The sequence below is a fragment of the Rana temporaria genome, chromosome 5, assembly GCF_905171775.1.
Source record: "Rana temporaria chromosome 5, aRanTem1.1, whole genome shotgun sequence".
Taxonomy (NCBI): domain Eukaryota; kingdom Metazoa; phylum Chordata; class Amphibia; order Anura; family Ranidae; genus Rana; species Rana temporaria.
The window spans coordinates 260,674,962-260,699,690 of NC_053493.1; the positions used below are offsets into that span (position 1 = coordinate 260,674,962).

Consider the following 24,729-nt stretch of genomic DNA (forward strand, 5'->3'; position numbering starts at 1 on the left):
GGACCGCCTTGCGGCGGACGGATTTACGATACACCACCGCAAGTTTCCAGGTAAGTGCTTTGTGGATCGGGCACTAAAACTGAAAACTTGCGGCGGTGTAACGTAAACGGCTTACGTTACACCGGCGCTAATGTACCTGAATCTGGCCCCATGAACCTCCAAAAAGTCAAGGGAACTGGCTGCATTGAAGACACTCACCCATACTTGCAGGTAACTCATTCTTAATGTTACTTTACTTTATACACTCTGGTGAAAAGGAAAAGTTTACAATATAATCTACAGTAAAACCGTCTTACTGGTGTAATGAAGTGCAGTGGAAATTTTTCATTGGCATCTGAAACTAATGCCGCGTACACACGATCATTTTTCAGCATGAAAAAAAACGTAGTTTTTCAGCATGTCGAAAAAACGTTTTCCTAACTTCATCATTAAAACAATGTTGCCTACACACCATCGTTTTAAAAAAATGATCTAGCAAAGCGCGGTGACGTACAACACGTACGACGGCACTATAAAGGGGAAGTTCCATTCGCCTTTGGGCTGCTTTAGCTGATTCCGTGTTAGTAAAAGACGATTCGCGCTTTTTTGTCTGTTACAGTGTGATGAATGTGCTTACTCCATTATGAACGTTAGTTTTACCAGAACGAGCGGTCCCATCTTATAACTTGCTTCTGAGCATGCGCGGGTTTTTTACGTCGTTTTAGCCCACACACGATCAATTTTTACAACCCGAAAGACGACATTGTTTAAAACGACATTAAAAAATGCAGCATGTTCGAATTTTTTTTTTTATCTTTTTTCAGAACCTGAAAAATGATGTGAAGCCCACACACAATCATTTTAAATGACATTTTTAAAAAACTAAGTTTTTTTCATGCCGAAAAATTATCGTGTGTACGCGGCATAACACGTAGAGCTGAGAACTGCATTTACGACACTGTTAATAAGAGCATGATTAAACAAATCCAAGTATTTTAGAAAGAAACTAGCAGGTAGCTGCTGGACACTAAATAACTGATACAATATTTATTATTATTATTATTATTATTATTATGGACTTTTTATGGGAATTAACTATTAAGAAATGTAATTAAACTTACATGTAGAAAACTGTATGCACCACAAAGGGTTTTGATACACTTAAATGATGAAAAGAACAATTTCTGTGGGCCTATGGGAAACATTAGACCACAGCATAACAGCCAATTCTCTTCAGCTTTTTTCAACGAGAAACTTTCAGAATACTCAATGTATTCCGTATTGTTTTCATGGTAAAAGAGTAAATAGTAAAATAAATAGCTTTTTCTACAAAGCATGGACCATAATGTGTGTAGTATTAGGCTGTCAGGAAATGACTGTGTGAAACCACATTATACATTTTAATTCAAGCAATTAAAAGTGAACTGTGCTTTGGGCTGGGTTCACACTATCTTTGCATGCGGCTCACACCAGGGGTCCGGTGGCTGAATTCGGGAATCGGGCCTGAAACAGGCCAACAAATTCGCACCAGAGCCACAGCTGATATATGTGAACTGACTCCATAGAAAGCCAGTCAAAATCTCCTGCTGTTGCGAATTCCCTGCATCCAATTCGCAATAGTGCAAACCCAGCCTGAAACTTCCTCAATTGGCTTCCGCTCAGGTCTGCTGGCATAGCGAGTGACGTCATCGCTAGTCGCCGCTTCCATACGGTGTCTCCACGAGGAGACCTGTCACAGCTTGATGGTTGTTCCCTTTCCAGCACTGTGTATGGCAATGCTACACATCGGCTCTCCACCTGCCTTCTGATCCCTCTGCCCAGTCCAGCTATCATACACCAATGGTGGTGGTTGCAGGCGCTGAGACACATCTTCTCAGACATGGGGAATTGTTTATTAACACCTGACACCACTGGTTACACAGGTTTTTATTCTAAGGTTATGACTTTTTACCATAATACACAATACTTTCTGACTCATTGGAAGCTGGTATCCTGCTAATTTATGCTAAGTTACCATACAGTTAAAACAGTATCACCTGGATCAAAGCTCTTTTTATTTATGTTATTGTGGCTTTCTTTATGTTTCTCCTGCCCAGAGTATGTCCTAGCAGCTATGGTCTACAGGATTGTCATTATTGTTCGCCCATGTTGTCCCTTCCAGCAGGTGCCTGATCTTTTTTGCAGTTGATTTATTGTTACCTGGCATATCTAGCCATTCCCCCAAACAATTTAATAAACCTGTCTGGACAGCCAATTTGGGTATATATCAGCTTCTCTCTCACTATAGTATCATTGATTGTTTTTGATCAGTCTGAGTGGGTAGAAGGCAAAGGCGCAATCTAGCAATACGTTTGCAAGCCAGAAAATGATAGGGGAGTATTTGTACTTGTGTAGTTGAAGGTATTGTATTAACTCCCCATCCATATAGCCCAACAGACACAATTTTGGGTCCATTTAAAAAAGATATATAAAAAACATAAGTTATCATGGTTATTACTTTTAGCCAGTATTAATGCAATTTGGGACACCTCCAAAGCATGACAGGAGGCATCTGAGCATCGACCAACTCTGAATACTTTTTGAGGCATACAATATGATCTATGAAGTAAGAACAGCTGTGTCAGCTTCTGTGAGGGTGATAAAGATATTAGAAGTGATTATACAATATATATATACATTGCTCATCTGTCAGGTCCCCCAAAATCTTCCACCCAGCTCGCTCTGCATTAAAGGTCTACTTTATACTAGGTGGGTACTGGAGTATAAATCTGAAATGAGACCCATAGTGGAGGTAGCATATGCCAAGGAATGAAGTAAGAACAAAGTACTCCACTCCATCACATCAGTTTTAAACATTAAAGCATTAATGAAATAAACTACTTTGTTGCGCTAAATCAAATATAAAAAAAAATAATAATAAAAAATGGAGCAGCTAACACAATATTGTTGGATACAATGGATATTAATAGAAAATGAGGTGTAGCGCTAAAATAATCCAAAAAAGTTCTAATGAATCACTCCAATATATTGCAATTGAAGCATGAATCCAATCCGGAAAATCCAGGGAAAAGAGAAGATCGAGTGTAAAGGGAAAAATAGAGCCGCCACCAGCACCCAAACACACTGACTCTTACCGTCAGTACATGGGTAATGCACATATAAGATATCCCAAAACAAGGAACATGGAAACTCTCAATTCACCAGATGATCCCTCTCCCAGAAAAATCTTCCACCAGTCCTCTCTCCAAGTTTATGGTCAAGATAAGTATGTTAAAAGAAAAACACACATGCTCAGAAGCAAGTTATAAGATGGGAAATTTGCATAATCAGCCCAAAGGGTGGCGCCATTCGAATGGAACTTCCCCTATAGTGCTGTCGTACGTGTTGTACGTCACCGCGCTTTGCTAGAGCATTTTTTTTCACGATCGTGTTTATGCAAGGCAGGCTTGACAAGAATCACATCGAGAATTTTTTTTATTTTTTCCATGACATGAAAAATGGTCGTGTGTATGCAGCTTAACACCTCTCTTGGTGTTTTTATCTGTGAAGCAGTTTAGTTATCCTGTTATATTTGCTTTTCATCTGCTTCTAGCACACAGCATAAAACAAGGTATTAAAAACAGAGAACATGACTTGAAAGACAACTAGCTAATAATTATGTTCCCTCATTCACCAACATGCATATTCCAAATGTGATATTAAAAAAATTACCTTTTTTGGATGCAGAGTTATCTGATATTAGTGAAAAGGGGAGATAATAGGATTAAATACATCTCACAAAGAGATACATATTGGATTTCTAAGATTAATTTATTGTTCTCCACGGATTCAGCTTAGCTGTCCATACTGCAGCACGCACGATATTGGGGTACATTGACAGATTTTAATGTCTGTAAAAAAATTACACTGAAGAAAGTCTGCATAGCATTTAAAAACCAGCTAGTATCTATTTTCTATCATTTCCCCACTATTTCAATTGTGGATGGAAAAACCATTATATTAGCAAAACAATATAACTACCATCCCATGATGCTTTGTAAGCTTCCACCCCCCCCCCCCCCTCCAGCAACCATTCAGTGAATAGTCATGCCCCTCCAGTGGCGGCTGGTGCTCAATTTTTTTTGGGGGTGCAAACAAACGAAAAAAAAACATCAATTGCAGCCTCACTGTGCCCATCAATTGTCGCCACTGTGCCATCAAACGCAGCCACTGTGCCAATCAATTGTCCCCACTGTGCCATCAATTGTCGCCACTGTGCCATCAATTGTCACCACTGTGCTATCAAACGCAGCCATTGTGCAATCAAACGCAGCTACTGTGCAATTAAACGCAGCCACTGTGCCATCAAACGCAGCCACTGTGCCATCAATTGTCGCCACTGCGCCATCAAACGCAGCCACTGTGCCCATCAAACCCAGCCACTGTGCCATCAATTGTCGCCACTGTGCCATCAATTGTCGCCACTGTGCCATCAAACGCAGCCACTGTGCCAATAGTTGCCACTGTGCCAACAATTGTCGCCACTGTATCATCAAATGCAGCCACTGTGCCATCAAATTCAGCGACTGTGCCATTAATTGTCGCCAGTGTGGCATCAAATGCAGCCACCGTGCCATCAATTGTCGCCACTGTGCCCATCAATTGCCACCAGTTTGCCCCCTCAAATACCGCCAGTTTGCCCTGTAAAATGCTGCCAGTTTGCCCCGTAAAATCCCTTCAGATGGCAGACTCCCCGCCATCAGAATACACTGATTAGTGTTGTAAGCTATGGCCCGCAGCACTGATCATGTGGACATTTTCCAACAGGCTGTACGAAGTTGATTGGTAGAATTGGACCGTCCCTACTGAACTGGCTGAATTTCAATTCATCTATGGTCGGCTTAAAAGAGAAGTACAGCCAAAGCTCGGCTTTGCTGTACTTCTCCTGTGCATCACAGGAGTGCAGTTCGTTCTGCACTCCTTTGACCCATTTTCAGCAGACAACGGGCTGAAGCCTGCATTTGGCTGATGTCACAGAAACGGTCCAGGCTTGGGCAAGATCGCGACAATGAAGTCAGGATCCGCCCACATGCCTTGACCAGCAACCATTGAGAGACTGACCTGGCCACTCCCATCTCCTCCATAGCCCAACAATCCTGTGAGCGCACGAGGGGGGCAGAGCAGAGAGCTGATGACTGACAGTCACCAGCTCTCTGCTCAGGAAGCCCTGAGAACCGAGCGATCATCAGTGTTTGAACGCTCAGTTCTTAGTGTTAGAGTCGGCGGGGGACCAATGCTGCATTCACCTACTAAGTATGATTCAGAAAAAATATAAATAAACTCCATAATTATCTTTTAAGAAGAGCTGTCTTTTGTTAATTGGGTAACCCAGTGGGTCAGATAGATTTTCTTTTTAAGCAACTTTTGTCTAAGCAGTGCTGAATTGAATCATTAATTTTGGGAGAAAATCAATTTAGCTGCAAAATCATTTTTATGGATATCATCCCTTTGTTTACAGTTACTTTATATCTGATGTGTGAAGCATACAATGAGTCATAAGAAACACTTGATAAAATAACCTTTAGGAATGGCAGGAGAATGAAGTCCTGATTATTGTTTCACATTTATAACCTAATATTTGCCATTTGTGATATAACTGAAGACAATTAAAAGTATGAAATGTAACGCCTGTGTACTTTCGTACAGGTGCTATGCTTAAATTTAGTGGGAGAATGGGAGAGTTATTATGCTTCCATTTCTTGATTTTGTTAAATGACCCCACGTAAATGACGTTTTTGACTAACAGCACATGCGCCGTCCGTGAAATTAACCCAGTGCGCATGCTCCAAATTAACCCGCAAAAAGCCAATGCTTTCGACGTGAACGTAAATTACGCACAGCCCCATTCACGGATGACTCACGCAAACGACGTAAAATTTTCAAAATTCGACACGGGAACGACGTCCATACTTAACATAGGATACGCCTCATATAGCAGGGGTAACTTTACGCTGGAAAAAGCCTAACGTAAACGACGTAAAAAAATGCGCCGGGCGGACGTACGTTTCTGAATCGGTGTATCTACCTAATTTGCATTTTCCTTGTGTAAATATACAGAAGCGCCACCTAGCGGCCAGAGTAAAATTGCAACTAAGATACGACGGCGTAAGAGACTTACGCCGGTCTGATCTTAGTCAAATCTATGCGTAACTGATTCTAAGAATCAGGCGCATAGATACGACGCCGCACACTCAAAGATACGACGGCGTATCTGGAGATACGCCGTCGTATCTCATACCTGAATCTGGCCCATTGTTTGTTTTTCAAAATTGTCACTTTTCTTGTTTAAAGTGCAAAAAATAAAAACTGCAGAGGTGATCAAATACCACTTTGTGGGGGAAAAAAAGGACGCAGATTTTGTTTGGGTGCAGTGTCGCACGACCGCACAATTGTCAGTTAAAGCGGCGCAGGGCCAAATTGTAAAAAGTGCTCTGGCCAGGAAGGGGGTAAAATCTTTCGGGGCTGCAGTGGTTAAGCACTACACACAATAGAAATGTTCTGTATATAAATATAAATTTATGTATAATAAAGCAAACATATTTACATACACACAAAATAATAATAAAAGAATACATTAAACAATGAAAGACTAATTGTGCTACACAGCTTAAAAAAAAAAAAAACTCAGAAAACATACTATTATACTCCTTGGTTTACATGGACCTATTCATATTCAAAATAGTGAAAACATGATTAATCATGATTAACATCATTAAAGTAAACAATGCACCATTTTGTATATATGCATTAATCGTCACACTGGGCAATGGACTTTCCGTATTTAGTCATGAAAGCAAGTGATGAAAGTGATGAAATGAAACCAAAACATCTCAATAGGAAAATGTCAACTCATAGAAGGAACACTGATGAGATATTATGCTGCACTGCTTTGAACGATAGGATTATACTCAATAAGCCATGAAACTGCTAATCTGTGTTGGAGAATTCTGTGTGTGCATATTGGAGTGTAGCCGACCGCTTCCTGGGGAAAGTCATTAGCAATATAATCAGAACAAGATCAATGGCATTTAGCACATATGAAGAGAACTAGGCCCAACCTTTAAAATTGTGTATTTATTTGATGCATAAAAATCTATATTTTGTTTAGTTTAATATTTAATATGTGGTAATATTAATGTTTTTTGTTTTTTTTTAAACTTGTACAAACTCATAAAACTTCCAATCTTTGACTTGTGTCTATAGTAGTAACCAGCTGTCCTATTTTTAAGTGTATGAGTACATTCGTCACCTCATAAAGCAACATTGGACTGCAATAAACCTGTAGGGGACAACATATAGAATATTAAAAAATAATATGAATTCTATTTTTTTTTATTAAAATGAACAGGAAGTGATGTCGGGTACAGACAGGAAGTAGAGAGGAGACATTGCTGTAAGTGGCAGCAAAGGTGTTTTAAACTATGTGGGCGTTCTTTATCTCTTTCCCCCGAGCATTGTGACAGAGGGTTCCTCATCATTACCCATGACATTCCCCTCATCAGTATAACAGAGGGGGAGGAAAAACAGTGCTTTTCTAGAATTTCAGACTTTGGATTATTGTTTTTGTCACTATGAAGAATGGCATGAACTGTTTCACTTTATGGACTTTTTTTCACCACATTTAATTTTTTAATGCAACTTTTTTTTTTTATTCTGCCAATCTACAAGTTGTCCTATTGCGTTGTTGCCTGCACAATATATATTTTCTGTTCATTGGAGACATGTAAAGTTACTTAAAGTCATAACATTTTTCTTTAATTTTGGATAAAGTAAGGAAGGGTTATAATCCCTGTCAGTTTATTGTCATCTGGGGACAACCCCAAATTTGGGCTTTTCTTATACTTTCACTTTCAATGACAATGATAAACAGGATAAATAGAGAGATAAATAGAGAGGGTGAATCTCCCTAACAGGGACAGACAGCACTGACAACTGACAGGTGTTCTGACCCCTCTCCACTCTATCCAAAACTACGAAAGTTACACTTTAAGGGTCCTTTCCCACGTGCGGACCGTTCGTCCGTTTTTTCATACGTCCGTTTACGGACTGCAATGCTTTCCAATGGGATAGCGTACGTTAGCGGATGAGCATCCGCTAACGTCCGTTAACATCCGTCTCCGTTAAGCTCCGTTTTTTGAATGGAAGAAAACCCTATTTTCATCAAAATATGTAATAAAAATAAAGTTCTAACAAAAAAAAAAAAAAACGGATGAAAAAAACGGATGAAAAACGGATCAACTGATAAAAAACTGATCTAAAAAACGGTCCGCACGTGTGAAAGGACCCTTATGGTCCACTCAATATTCAGATAATGGCACAACCCCAATTATTACTGGTCCTCCTTAGACCCCTTTCAAACTGGGGCATTTTTCAGGCGCTGCAGCATTAAAAAAAGTGCCTGTAAAGCATCTGAAAGAAGCTGCAGCTGCAATCCCAATGTGAAAGCCCGAGTGCTTTCACACTAAAGGGCCTGAAAAACGCCCCAATGTGAAAAGGGTCTTAGCGGAGCTTTACCAGAATTTTTCGGGGGGCTGGCAGTGTGAAAGGGCTCTGAAAGCACTCAGGCTTTCACATTGGGATTGCAGATGAGGCTTCTTTCAGGCGCTTTTCTTAGCGCCAAAGCGTCTGAAAAACGCACAGTGTAAAAGGGGTCTTAAAAATGATGGCAGGGTTGGTGTGATGTGTAGGGATGAGATCAGGCGTGTTCAGACACAAGTCCAAACCTGCATGAGCTTTCCCTCCAGGAAGCTGTCACTATGGCGGAGACATTTCCTGCTCCACAGCCACACATATACAGGCACCTGCAGGTCTGGAATATCTCCACCACTTATGATTAGGGTTGCCACCTCATCCCTTTAGCCCTGGTTCACACTGGGTACGATTTGGAACGATTTGAGATGCGATTTGACATGTCAAATCGCATCTCAAATCGGCAGCAATTGTCGGCAATGGCACTGTCCTAATCAGTGCGACGCCGCATCTGCGATTTCAAAAAGTAGTTCCTGTACTACTTTTTGCGATTTCGGGCCGCGATTTACATTAAATGGCGGCCGAAATCGCGTCAAAATCGCGGCAAAATCGCAGCCGCGAAATCACGGTAAAATCGCGCATTTTACCGCGATTTTGAATTCGCAGCAGTGTGAACCTAGGCTTAAACCCAAACACATATGAATCACACAGGCTCTGAGGCTAATTTAATGCAGATAGGGCACCAAGTAGGGTTGCCACCTCATCCCTTTAAAAAGGAACACATCTGAATTACACAGATTCTGAGGCTAATTTAATGCAGATAAGGCACCAAGTGAGTTTAATTACCACCTTAATCAGCCACAGAACCTGTGTAATTCAGATGTGTTCCTTTTTAAAGGGATGAGGTGGCAACCCTAGCGCCAAGTGAGTTTAATTACCACCAGTATCAGCCACAGAACCCGTGTAATTATATGTGTTTGGTTTTAAAGGGATGAGGTGGCATCCCAACTTATGATTGTCTTTCCACATTGGCAAGAAAGCTTGTATGGATTCAGACTTGTGTTCAAATAAACCTGAGCTCATCCCTGGTGATGCATCACTTCTGTCTAGTAACAAAGTGGGCGGTGGCTTAAGAATACACATTACTAGTAATGAGCGACTCTCTGGCCGTCGCTGCTGCGCCCCGCCTCCAGGCCCGGATTTACTCCCTTTGCCGCCCCAAGGCCAGGTCCTTCAATGCCACCCCGCCTGCGCAGTACAGGGGGGACATTATCCGCCAGGGGACTTATCCGGCAGGACACTGAGAAGCGGGGGGGGGGGGGGTGTTGCTGCCAAAAATGACATTGAGAAGCGGGAGGGGGGGTTGCTGCTGCCAAGAACTATCTCACCTTCTCTTCCCTCTGTTTTTCTCCTCTCACCATCCGCATGACAGGGGGGAACTCCCGATATGAAAGTAAAAGTGTCCTCTCCTCTCAGCCACAGTGCCGCCCCTGCACCCACTGCCGCCCCGAGGCCTGGCCTTGTTTGGAATCCGGCCCTGCCTGCCTCACAGCTTGTTAAGTCTTTTTCTCTGGGCCCCAGCTACTACTGGGTGGGGAGCGGAGGAAGATCACTCCGCCAGGGAAGACAAGGAGATAAACAGGCAGGCGGCTGGCCAGGACTTGAGCCAGAGCAGAAGAACATGCAAGCTGAGCTGAATAGGCATGCACCCGAAACTGAAGAAATAGTCCCACCACTCTAACCAGCACATGATCATCAGAAAGGGGCACAGATAATGGGGAAAAAAATCTGTTTTTTTTATTCTGCACTGTCTTTGTATTTGCCCCAGCCCCTGTTCAAATCCAATATGGGGACAGACTTGGTCCGGGGACAGTGTCCTCAATCCGGGGACTGTCCCTGGAAACCGGGGATGTCTGGTCACCCTATGTCTAGGTCTAGTTTAATAGGTAAACCCTCTGAAACACAAGATTGCTGGTCTGATGAGCTACTTAGTCATTCATTTTTCTTTAAACTTGTTACATTAGAGTGGGTCATTACACCCACTCTACAACACAGCATTGCAACAAACTTTGCTTTGTCTCCAAGCTAAATGTGTTGTTCACATCCAGTCTGTTAGATATCAAATCTTCTTTTAATGATTTAGATCTATTATTCATAAGCAATATCTTCATGAAATGAATTAGATTTATCTCCTATATTATTGTGCCTTGTTTGCTGATACCTTTATAATCATCATCTGAGGTAATATCTGAGTATCAAGGCGAATTTAAAGGGGCACGTTTACACTGAAGCATTATCCCTACATTTAGTTACATAACCAAGCTGGATGGCAATTTTTGTCATTCATTGAAAACGAAGCCATCATTACCCAGCTTATTAAAAAGAATTGTGTATTTAAAACTGCGATATTCCTTTGCCAAAAAATGGCTTCTTCACAGTGAGGTCTCAGGTGTATGATTCATAAGCCAGTGTCACAGCTAGAACAGGTGCCTATCACTGTGTACATAGCAATTAGGCCTAAATGTAAGACTGTTTTTTTTTTCCCTTTCATGTTTTTTTCTCCAAAATCCCTATCTGAGGAAAAGCCCAGGAATAAATAGTTGTTATAACGGCCAAGGGTATTGTGTAGCATTATAGTCTCCAGCTGGGCTATTACATAGACGGGTGAAGAATACAAGCACCTGACAGATGTGTTCTGTTAGCTTCATTAGGAAAGAAACAAAGAAACTCCTCAATTAATAGTGGTGTAGCTCAAGGGGGAGGGAGAGAGGAGAAAAGCTGGGAAGAATCTAGCCTGTTATTTGAACAGACACAGAAAGCTTTTAAAGGGGCAAACAAATTTTATTCAGTTTTTCTTCACTAAATCTGCTGGAAAGGAAACATTTTATAGCCGCAGTGCTATTTTTGGCAATGCCATTCATAAGTGTTCAAAGCTGAAGTCTTTTTGACTGGAGAAAAATGTTTAACTTTTCAGAAAAGCATGTTGGGTAGAAAAAAAGTTTTGATCACCTGTTACATGAAAATTGCTATTAGTAGTAGTATTATTATCTGTTGTATTACATAAATTGTTCATTTTTAGGTGGTCTTGCTTTACCTAGAAGTATGATTCATCTTGCAATTCTTGTATTTATTTAAAGGCCTTATTTATGCAACCAAGATTAATTAGATTGGAGCCTTACGTTCTCTCTATTTTTTTAGTTTTTAGCTTGCTCATAGTATTATCCGATTTTATTGCACAAATATGCAGTATTTTGTGCATATATGTGCCTGTGTGGTTATTTTACCATGTCCGAGTTTGTGTGGCTAGGCCTAGGTTCGTGGTTAGGCCATATGGGTTTCCAAACCGGGACTGTACAGCAGTGATGTACAGTTCCGGTTGTACATGTAAACGTTTGTTTACATGTAAACGTTTTTTGGGGTGGCGACAAACAAACCTGCACTCAGCCCCTCCATGGTCCCCCCGCACTCACCCCTCCATGGTCCCCCGCACTCAGCCCCTCCACAGTCCCCCCACATTCATCCCTCCACGGTCCCCCCACACTCACCCCTCCACAGTCCCCCTGCACTCAGCCCCTCCACAGTCCCCCCACATTCATCCCTCCACGGTCCCCCGCACTCAGCCCCTCCACAGTCCCCCCACATTCATCCCTCCATGATCCCCCCGCACTCAGCCCCTCCACAGTCCCCCCACATTCATCCCTCCACAGTCCCCCGCACTCACCTCTCCATGGTCCCCCCGCACTCAGCCCCTCCACAGTCCCCCCCACATTCATCCCTCCAAAGTCCCCCGCACTCACCCCTCCATGGTCCCCTGCACTCAGCCCCTCCACAGTCCCCCACATTTATCCCTCCACGGTACCCCGCACTCACCCCTCCATGGTCCCCCCACACTCACCCCTCCACAGCTTCCTCTGCTTCTCCTTCCAGCCAAGCCGATCTGCCTCCTGTTCTGATTGGCCGGGAAGAGAAGCCAGAAAAGAATAGCGAATATGTATTCACTAGTGTCACAAGTGGGTGGGTTTGGTCCAACCTTTTTAAAAAAAAAAACTCATAGAAATGAGTCCGGCTCCCTGCATGCAAACGAGGGGGGCGGCTTCCCTGCACTCCCAATGGACCAGCCGCTCTTGCAGTACAGTAACAGTTGGTAGTTGGGAGATGCAGCCACTGAATATGTTGTGTATCATAGCATTTGTTTTTTTCTTAGTTTCTGGGATTTTTGGTTACATTGTCTATACCAGGGATATGCATTTAGCGGACCTCCAGCTGTTGTAAAACTACAAGACCCATCATGCCTCTGCCTCTGGGTGTCATGCTTGTGGCTGTCAGAGTCTCTCTATGCCTCATGGGACTTGTAGTTCTGCAACAGCTGGAGGTCCTCTAATTGCATATCCCTGGTCTATACCATGACATTTTCTGTTTTCCAGAAGATATTGTGGACTAATGTCATTTATTGCATGTCCCAAGTCTTGCTAAGGTATTCGGAGGACAAAACACCAACAAAGTGGGTGGTGGCTTAAGAATACACGTTACAATAGATTGCTTTAAAAAAGGCCTGGATTCTTTCCTAAATGTACATAATATAACTGGATACTAACATTTATAGGTTAAGTTGATCCAGGGAATATCCAATTGCCTATTGGGGGATCAGGATGTCATTTTTTTCCGATGCTGGAGCAAATTGGATCATGCTTTGCTGGGGTTTCTTGCCTTCCCCTCGATCAACTGTGGGTATAGGATTGTGAATATGGCATTGTATGTTTTTTTTTTGTTTTTTTTCCCCTTTTATTGGGTAAACTGGATGGAATTGTGTCCTCTTTCAACCAGACTAATTATGTAACAATAAATATGGCCCTTCTTGTACCAAATTCTGCATCTTTGGAATAGTAAGGTAGATAGTAACATTATTTTATTATTTGTAGATTTGTTTTTTTTTTTTTTTTTATCAAAACTGAACATATGTAAAATAAAACAGACACTGTGAATATATGCATTGATACATTTATTAACACAGTAATTATTTCAAATACACAGTTTCCTTAATACTAGTGTGTCAGAAAGTTTTTTCCACTGAAGCTTAATATGCTGTCATGCTATCATCAAGCTATCAGGGACACGTTAATAAAAGGCAAAAAGATAAATGACCCTGTGTGCTCCAAGATAGGGGAAGCTCCGGCAGACTTGGTTAGTAATGGAGCATCAGAGATGATGTTCGGAAATGGCTCAATATCTAAGCCCTCTGGTGTGCTAAGGCAATAAATGACCAATAAAATGAACAGTCTCTTTTTTCATGCTTAAAAAAAACTGTTAAAAGTAAAAAAAGATATATTGATGTAGCTCTACTGCAGAAAGTACTAATTGAATAGTGATATTTCATCCACAATTTTATTTTCAAAGAAAACCTTATGGAATTTTTTGAGCAAATTCAAAATGTTATTTTGTACAATGTTCTCAGTGTGCTGCAAATTCTTAGATAAAAATGTCCAATTGATATATAATGATGGATTCACTGATGTTGTTATTGTTCACTTATATCAACCCACTTGAACAAACAGATGATGTACTGGCTTTTATATATTTTCTTTATTGTGTGCAGAACAAAACCTTTTATTAATATTTGTTTTAACTTGTTAGGCTGGAAAATAAAATATTGCAGCAGGTGGTGCAATTAAGTAATTTCTCCACCAGCTTTATAAAGTCATTTTACTGTTATTACAGAACCACTCATTGACACATCCAGATAATATTGAAAACACATCTAAAAAAGGTTCAGACTTTACTGGCATAACAAGAAGCAACACAAAGTTATATAAAAATAATAATATAAATTTCATTCAATATCATATTAAAAACATATCCAAGATAATTTAATAAAGACAAACCAGCATAATGTTTGTTATGCATATAGGCAGTTGGTTACCATTAAAGATACAACATCATGAACTACAGGACTAAATTGCAAAATCTTGAGCATATATTCCTTAATTCCTCAAGGGTCAACGGGTTTCTCTTTTAAGCTTCATTAGGACTCATAAAGACAATTGCAGTAACTATATTAAAAATAAAGCATACAACATAGTCATGTCATATATATGCATAGCCAATGCCTCAAAGATCTCCCTGGGTGGGGACCGGGACATCAAGAAGGACCAAACACATAAGACAGCTTGAGGTAACAGGCCTTAATAAAAAAACACGCACAAACAAATATAGAGATATAATACAGTATGTAAATATAAATATTCTAATAATTCAGGTGTAAAGCCAACTCGACTTAGGGCTCTTTCACACGGGTGGCCCGTTCAGGTCTGCCTGCCATTTTTTTTTTGCGGACCTAAACGGGCGCTCCATGCTCCTCTATGGAGCCGCGGATGTCAGCGGTGACATGCCCGCTGACATCCGACCCGCTCTGATCCGCCAAAGTGTGACGGAGGAAAAACCTACTTTTCCATCCGTCTGGCGGATCGGATGAACACGGACAGACAGTCCGTGTTCATCCAATCCCCCCATAGGGGAGAGCGGAGAAAAGACAGGGAGGTCCCTGCACAGTGTGCGGGGACCGCCCTGTCATCCGCACGCTCAGCGGGTATCAACGGAGCGATCCCCGCTGAGCAAGCGGAGGTTCACGGAGCGCATCATTACTGATCCGCCCCATGTAAAAGGGGCCTTACATAGTTACCATAAATGAAAGTTCCAAATAATATGACCTGACACTGTATTATTTATTATTTATTTGTAATTTATTCAACATCTTCCTGCCTGGCCTATAGCAAAACGGGCGGTGGATTTACTATTCTTGAGTTTACTATTCTTGAGGCGATTCAGTTCGCATGTGTTGCGCTTTACAACTCTCTCTCTCTCTTTCTCTCTCAAAATAATCTGATGGGGCCATGCAGTGGAGCTATCTGTCACAAGCTGTGTCCACCGGACACAGCTGATGATTGATCAGTGTTCCGTCTCTCTGCTGGTACCATGTGACCGCTGTGACCAATCACAGCAGGTCACATGACAGTTGTAAACAATGCATGGCTTCCTTTCATGACATCTATTGTGTACAATTGTGTTGCTAGCTGTGATTGGTTAATGTGATCACATGGTACAGACAGGGCCAATCACAGCCCATCTGTACCATGTGATTAGCTTTGCTCAATCACAGCTAATCACAACAAAGCAAACGGAATAAATCAGTTTCATTCAGTTAAATGCTTGCTTATAGCAATGTAATTCACTGCTATAGCAATCATAATGTGTAAAAATAAATCTTGATCACTTTCCCAGAGTAGTACAGGGTTATTATGGTAACATTATATTGCTCTGGTCACAGTGTTTTAAAAAAAAAATCTTAAAAAAAAAAAAAAAAATTTAATAAAAATAACAAATTGAAAAAAACATATATTTTTTTGATTTTTGTACTGTCACTAGTCAGTGTCCCTGATCAGAGGGATCTCGTGTCCCTGGGAGTAATGCCACTGGAACTTTGACAAAGGGGCATGCCCTAAAACATGTTATCCTGGCTGCTGCCTTTCTAACCATCCTTCTGGTGCGCTCCCACATGCCCTGCTAACCTATGGTGTTCAGCTGTTCCGGTAACGTTACTACCAGGGACACAAGATCCTCCAATCCCTGGGCTGTGGCTGGCAGTCCTCGGTCACAGACCTGTAGCTCTGTCGCAGTCTTCTGCCTTGGACTCCTACGGCCCTCACAGCCCCTCCCACACATCCTTTCCATTACTGGTTTGGCCCTTTTAACTAGCAGTGTCGTATAAGACTTTTAATTGCCCTTTTTATTAAAGTATGATTTTAACTGGATTTCCTTGTCTCCTGTGGATCCTGGACTGTGCTTGGTGCATTTACCCCACACAGTCCATCCCACAGACTGTTTTCATAGGACCTCTCTAGAGCACCTTGACTGTGTGTTTTTGTACATGGGGCACCCATGCAGCTGCACTCCTGAGCTGGGCTGTGTGCATCTATAGACAAACACAATGGGGTTGATTTACTAAAGGCAAATCCACTTTGCACTACAAGTTCACTTGTGAAGTGCAGTCACCTTAGATCTGAGGGGTAGATCTGAAATGAGGGAAGGCTCTGCTGATTTTATCATCCAATAATGTAAAAGAAAAAATGCTGTTTTTTATTTTCCTTGCATGTCCCCCTTAGATCAACAGCAATTGCACTTCCAAGTGCACTTGTAGTGCAAAGTTGCTTTGCCTTTAGTAAATAACCCCCAATGTGACTAAGCCCTGACCTTGCTCCCTCCTCCCATTGCTACCTTTGGATCCTGTGAAAAAAGGAAGAATTCTGCTGCAGACTGACACAGTGCTGGATCGAGAAAGGTCTCAAGCAGGGCCGTCTTTAACCCTTTTATGCCTAAACCTATTTCTGACATTTGTTGCATACTTATCTGTATTTTTTGCTAGAAAATTACTTATTAACCCCAAACATTTTATATATATATATATATATATATATATATATTTATATATATATATATATATAAATTTTTATTTTTTAGCAGAGACCCAGACAATAAAATGGCGATCGTTGCAATATTTTATGTCACACAGTATTTGCGCACTGGTCTTTCTTTTTTTTTGTAAAGTACTTTTTATTACGTTTTATAATAATCGCAGCGGTCTTTTTTTTTTTTTTTTTTTTGTAAGGTACTTTTTATTACGTTTTATAATATTCGCAGCGATATTTTAAATGCAATTTTTTGGGAATTTTTTTGTATAATAGATACCTAACATGTCATGCTTTGAAATTGCGCACACTTGTGGAATGGCAACAAACTATGGTACCTAAAAATCTCCACTTTAAAAAAAAATAACGGTTACCAGGTTGGAATTACAGAGGAGGTCCTTTGCTAGAATTATTGCTCTCACTCTGACCATTGCGGCATTAACACATGTGTGATTTGAACTCCGTGTACATATGCAAGCACGACTTGCACATGCTTTTCTTTGCCGTGCGAACACGCAGGAACAAGGGTGCTTTTAAAAATTATTATTATTTTCTTATTTTTATTTTTTTACATTGTTCTTTTAAAAAAACAAAATCGTATCACTTTTATTGCTGTCACAAGGAATGTAAACATCCCTTGTTGCAGTAATAGGTGGTGACAGGTACTCTTTATGGAGGGATCGAGTGTCTAAAAGATCCCCGATCCCTCCTTTGCACTTAAAAGGACTAGGGAGGTGAGAGGACCCACCAATAGATAGAAAACCCCTAGAACTTGTTATTAGCAATGAGCAGAGAAGAGAAAGCAAAGCTATGAAACTTAAAGCGGAGGTTCACACAAAAAGTGAACCTCCGCTTTTTGGATCCCTCCCCCCCTCCGGTGACACATATGGCACCTTTCAGGGGGGAGGGGGGTGCAGATACCTGTGTAAGACAGGCATTTGCACCACTTCCGGGTCTGATCCCCGTGGGGAATCCAGCCTGTGACCTCACTGAGGATGGCCGCGGAAGCAGCCGAGGACCGAGCGATTTCTCAGCCTCGGCTGCTGACATCGCAGGCGCGCTGGACAGGTAAGTGTTCTTTTTTTAAAAGTCAGCAGCTGCCGTATTTGTAGCTGCTGACTTAAAAAAAAAAAATGGCCGAACCTCCGCTTTAACTGAGTGCAGATAGGAACAGAGCCTAATGTGAGCAGCATTCCAAAAGATGGGCTGCCAGAAATAAATGACTAGAACAAGTATAAGACTTACACAAAGTTTGTCCTCCCAGCGCAGGTCATTGTTGGGTGTCCAGAGGCAGCCAGCACCTCTCTCTCTTCTGTATTCACCATCCTTCCAAATCACCAGATCAACCCACACAAGTCAGTGCAGCCCCAGCCAAGCACAGCAGCACTCCTTTGCACTGTCCATCTACCATCGGGCTACTGCTGACAGGATGCTGTAGACTCCCAGGGTTGAGGCTGCATGTGTTGTGTGTCTGTACATTGTGGAGTGTGTGCGCTGGAAGGCAAAGGTCATGAAAACTATTTGTGGCAGCGAAGGCTCAAGGCACAGCTGCTTTGGGCCCACAACAATAACTGGGTCTGGGGCATCTGCTCCTTTTGCCCCATGTTAAAGAAGGCCCTGGTCTCAAGTACTGTCAGTATTTAGAAGGAGTGGGAGCGATACAACTGCAGGGACATTTTTACCTAAAGTGATTGTCAGGTCTTGTTTTTTTTCTATAAAAATAACAAACATGTTATACTTACCTGCTCTGTTGCAGTGGATTTGCACAGAGCAGCTCAGATCCTCCTCTTCTCGGGTGCCTCCTCTGTGCTCATGGTCCCTTTATGTAGAGTGCCCCTACAGCAAGCAGCTTGCTATGGAGGCACCCAATCCAAGCTGTAGCTCCGTGTGTCCATTCTGACACAGAGCTGTGTTCAGCCCTGCCCCCTCTCTCTCATGATTGGCTCTTGCTCCTGTCAAAGTCAATTAGCCAATGGCGCCGCTGCTGTGTCTCAGCCAATCAGGAGGGAAAGTCCTGGACAGCCAAGACACTCGTGGACATAGCTGGACAGAGATGGGGATCCGGTAAGTATTAGGGGGGCTAAGGGGAGCTGCTGCACACAAAAGGCATAGAATGCATTAAAAAAAAAAAAAAAACTCTGACTTTACAATCACTTTAATTTAGGGAATTCATTAAGGTTAAAAAAAAAAGATTTTCACTTTTTAGAACCACTTTGAGAATTCTGCTCAAATCACGCTGTGATCCAATCCTTTTCTAAAAATGATTACATGCAGTATTAAGTACAGTACAGGCGGTCCCCTAGTTACAAACATCCGACTTACAAACGGAAGGAGACAACAGGAAGTGAGAGGAAATCTACCCCTAAGAAGGGAAATTCACTCCTGTGAGCATTATTATGGGAAAAAGGTACCTCCACTGGAGCTTTATAATCAGTGCATGTTTACCTAACAACCAAGTTTTCAAAATCCAATTATAACTGGGACAGAAAGTGAGGTGACATTTTTTGAATAGGGGCACAGACAGCAAAACCAATGTTAAAGGGGTGATAACCCTTCCCTATACTAGCCAAAAAGCTTAAAAAATATTTTTGGGCTGAAGCTACACCTAAAAAATTTACCGACTTACAAACAAATTCAACTTAAAAACAAACCTACAGTCCCTTCTTGTTTGTAACCCAGGGACTGCCTGTATTGTGCATTTTAGGCCTAAATGAATGTAAGAACACATAAAGCATGTTGTTTATCTTTACTGGGAAGAATAGCTAATAGAACTTTTCTTTTTACAGGAAAAACAATAGGATTCTTTCCTGATAGTATTTATGATCTAGTGGCTAGGCTTATTTAAAGAGAGCACTTGTCAGAGAAACAGAGATAAAGAGGTAATAATTCTAATGACATTCATACATAGTAAATATATACATATACAGTTGTGTTCATAAGTATACATACCCTGGCAGAATTTATGATTTCTTGGGGCCATTTTTCTGAGAATATGAATGATAACATAGACTTTTCTTTCACTCGTGGTTAGTGTTTGGCTAAAGCCATTTATTATCGATCAACTGTGTTTACTCTTTTATAAATCATAATGGCAACAGAAACTACCCAAATGATCCTGATCAAAAGTTTACATATCCCAGTTCTTAATACCGTGTATTGCCCCCTTTAACATCAATGACAGCTTGAAGTCTTTTGTAGTATTTGTGGATGAGGCTTTCTCTTATCACATGGTAAAGCTGCCCATTCCTCTTGGCAAAAAAGCCTCCAGTTCCTGTAAATTCTTGGGCTGTCTTGCATGAACTGCACGTTTGAGATCTCCCCAGAGTTGCTCAATGATATTGAGGTCAGGAGACTGAGATGGCCACTCCAGAACCTTCACTTTATTCTGCTGTAGCCAATGACAGGTCGACTTGGCCTTGTGTTTTGGATTATTGTCATGTTGGAATGTCCAAGTACGTCCCATGTGCAGCTTTCTGGTTGATGAATGAAAATGTTTCTCCAGTATTTTTTGGTAACATACTGCATTCATCTTGCCATAAATTTTGACCTAATTTCCTGTGCCTTTGTATCTCACACATCCCCAAAACATCAGTGATCCACCTCTGTGTTTCACAGTAAGAATGGTGTACCTTTCACCATAGACCTTGTTGACTCCTCTCCAAATGTAGTGTTTATGGCTGTGGCCAAAAAGCTACATTTTGGTCTCATCACTCCAAATGACTTTGTGCCAGAAGGTTTAGGGCTTGTCTCTGTGCTGTTTGGCATATTGTAAGCGGAATACTTTCTGCCATTTGCGTAGTAATGACTTTCTTCTGGTGACTCGACCATGCAGCCCATCTTTCTTCACGTGCCTCCTTATTGTGCATTTTGAAACAGCCACACCACATGTTTTCAGAGAGTCCTGTATGTCACCTGAAGTTATTTGTGGGGGGTTTTTTTGTATCCCAAACTATTTTCCTGAAAGGTTGTGGCTGAAATTTTAGTTGGTTTACCTGACCGTGGTTTGGTTTCAACAGAAACCCTAATTTTCCACTTCTTGATTAGAGTTTGAACACTGCTGATTGGCATTCTCAATTCCTTGGATATCTTTTTATATCCCTCTCCTGCTTTATACAGTTCAACTTCCTTTTCCCGCAGATTCTTTGACAATTCTTTTGCATTCCCCCTGAACCAGAATGCAGAAACGTCAGTGCAGCACTAGATGAACGATGCAAGGGTCTGTCAGGAGTCCAGAAACTCATTAACCTTTTATACACACACACTAATTACAAGCAAACAGATCACAGGTGAGGATGGTTACCTTTAATTGAGATTTAAACCCCTTTGTGTCAACTTGTGTGCATGTTATCAAGCCAAAATCACCAGGGTATATAAACTTTTCAATCACCATCATTTGGGTATTTTCTGTTGCCATTATGATTTAAAAAGAGTAAACACAGTTGATTGATAATAAATGGCTTCAGCCAAACACTAACCATGAGTGAAATAAATGTTTTTGTGTTATCATTCATATTCTCTGTAAAATGGCCAAGAAATCATAAATTCTGCCAGGGTATGTAAACTTATGAACACAACTGTGTACGTGTGTATGTGTGTATGTATATATATATATATATATATATATATATATATACATACAAAGAAAGGGAGGAGAACTGCACACAGTATACAACAAGTGCCAGCAAGCAGGTCTTCCCACCGACCATATATATAGGAGAAACAGTTCAAGAGTTGCTGCACTTAAAATGGTTTTATTTTTCCAAATATTCTCATAAAGGTTACATACCAAAGAAGTATGTCTGTTTCGGGCTTACATGCTACCACCCTTCTTCAGATCAAGTCAAAGAATTTTGTTAATTTCGGGCTTACATGCTACCGCCCTTCAGATAAAGTCAGAATATACAGTACAGACCAAAAGTTTGGACACACCTTCTCATTCAAAGAGTTTTTTTTATTTTCATGACTATGAAAATTGTAGATTCACACTGAAGGCATCAAAACTAAATATAAAAAAATATATATATTTCATATTCTAGGTTCTTCAAAGTAGCCACCTTTTGCTTTGATTACTGCTTGGCACACTCTTGGCATTCTCTTGATGAGCTTCAAGAGGTAGTCACCTGGCGCAGCACCCCATCACTCTCCTTCTTGGTCAAATAGCCCTTGCACAGCCTGGAGGTGTGTTTGGGGTCATTGTCCTGTTGAAAAATAAATGATGGTCCAACTAAACGCAAACCGGATGGAATAGCATGCCGCTGCAAGATGCTGTGGTAGCCATGCTGGTTCAGTATGCCTTCAATTTTGAAATCCCCAAGAGTGTCACCAGCAAAGCACCCCCACACCATCACATCTCCTCCTCCATGCTTCACGGTGGGAACCATGCATGTAGAGTCCATCCGTTCACCTTTTCTGTGTCGCACAAAGACACGGGGGTTGGAACCAAAGATCTCAAGTTTGGACTCATCAGACCAAAGCACAGATTTCCACTGGTCTAATGTCCATTCCTTGTGTTCTTTAGCCCAAACAAGTCTCTTCTGCTTGTTGCTTTTCTTAAGCAGTGGTTTCCTAGCAGATATTCTACCATGAAGGCCGGATTCACACAGTCTCCTCTTAACAGTTCTAGAGATGTGTCTGCTGCAAAAGGTGGCTACTTTGAAGAACCTAGAATATGAAATATATTTTCAGTTGTTTCACACTTATTTGTTATGTATAATTCCACATGTGTTAATTCATAGTTTTGATGCCTTCAGTGTGAATCTACAATTTTCATAGTCATGAAAATAAAGAAAACTCTTTGATTGAGAAGGTGTGTCCAAACTTTTGGTCTGTACTGTATGTTCTGACTTGATCTGAAGAAGGGCGGTAGCATGTAAGCCCGAAACAGACATACTTCTTTGGTATGTAACCTTTACGAGAATATTTTGAAAAATAAAACCATTTTAAGTGCAGCAACTCTTGAACTTTTTCTTATTTATATATATATATATATATATATATATATATATATATATACTCTGATACAACGCTCTTCATATCTTCTGTCACAAAGTTACCTGTAGACTTTAGAGCACAGTTTTGGAAACAACTGAGTAAGTTGATGATGATGTAATGTCTTTGGGGCACTTTGAAATAGTCCTGCTCAACCAGGGGGTGTTCTTTGTGCTGTCATGTGTTTCAATTATGCTGTGTTTACCTGTCACATGACAGAACTAACATCACAAGATATAACTAAACCTGGTGGAAGTAAATGCCAACAGCATACATAGGTGATCAGAGTGATGGATCATGTGCCCGAAGCAAAATCATTTCTCCATGCTCTACTGTGAGTACTTACCTCTGCAAAGTTCAATAAACATTTTTCCTATTACCCCCTAAGACCAAAATGTTAACTATCAGTAAGCATGTATGTGCCCATAACGTCTAACCTAGTGTTTTTATTTTTAATAATAATTTTCCAGTGTGGGGTAGTGTTTTCGGAATACTAAACAGACTTCGATTTGCTATTCTCACATTTAGATTGTAAACACTGTTTTATAATCAACAAAGCACAAAGATGGATGTTATTTATCTTTTAATTAACACCATGTAGCAACACATTTTACAAAGGACAGGTTCACAAGGAGTCCTTTGAGTAGACCATCTGGAGTACATTGCCTGTGGCGGTATCCTCAGGACAAGACTTAACTAACGGGAGTGAAACTTTCATGATATGGCAATTGCAGAAAGACAAGGAATAATTCTATTCCACCTGCTGGATTGCACAGCTGTGATTTTCCCTACGGGAATGTCAGTAAATATATTAGTGGTATCAAATGTGATGCACCGGTGTCCACGAGTGCACCATGACGGTCTTAAAGTAAATACATTTTTTTTCTAGCAAATAATTAAATTGTCTGTTCTGTTATTTCTGTGCATTTTTATTCATACTTTTTCTAAAATGAGTATGTGGTTTTTTTATTTGCTTTTTATCTGTTTATGATGCTCTTTATCTGTTAAAAAAAATAATAATAAAATAAACTGACTTAAACAGGCAAAGCAAGATGAGCTGGAAATTAATTAAGGTGATTTTTTTTCTTTTAATTCAGAACTTGTTGTCTGTCAAATGTCTTCGAGAGCTTATTTAAGAAAATGGAAACAGAGAAAGGTAAGAATGTGTAACTGTTTGATGAGATCAAATGACATGAGTCAAAACAAGAACGAGCACCCTTTCCATGTCAAGTGTAAAAATATGATTTACTACAAAAATGCATATCCACAGAACAGAAATTAAGTCAGCTAAAATAGGGAATTCTGATTACTTACAGTTATGAAAATCGCTGTCCTGTCCTCTCTGGTAGTTTGACTGGCTAAGGAAATTATGTTTTACAAAAATATATGTAAAATACTTTAAATATACTATAAACTTATGTAATATAGTTACATCTAAAGTTATATAGGTTAAGAATATATGGTTCACTCCTTTTCTGATATGTAAACTAAAGTATTTTTATAGTTTTTTTTTGTCTTTTCTTGTAACTAGTTGTTTGTGATTGCCTACTACTGAATGCTTATTTCTTAAATTTTTTATGTTTTTTTTTTTTTTTTTTTTTACATGTTCAAAAAAAACTAAAACTAACTAAGAAAATAACACATATATCACGTTTCAGCAAAAAAATAAATATACATGATATTTTTGTTTTAAAATGCTCAAACAATATCCTAAAACTGAAGATATTTACGAAGGAATTTTATTTTATTTTATTATCCCCAAAGGAAATTACATAATCTTTGGATCAACAGTGCT

The 24,729-nt window shown here is 40.5% G+C and overlaps 1 long non-coding RNA gene across 1 annotated transcript; it reads left to right on the plus strand.

Annotated features, from left to right (window-relative positions):
- The first annotated feature begins 19,744 nt into the window (after positions 1-19,744).
- Positions 19,745-24,321, plus strand: LOC120939638. Its single transcript, XR_005749329.1, has 3 exons — positions 19,745-19,825; positions 24,032-24,090; positions 24,251-24,321. It is a non-coding gene; the product is annotated as an uncharacterized LOC120939638 (long non-coding RNA).
- The last annotated feature ends 408 nt before the right edge of the window (positions 24,322-24,729 follow it).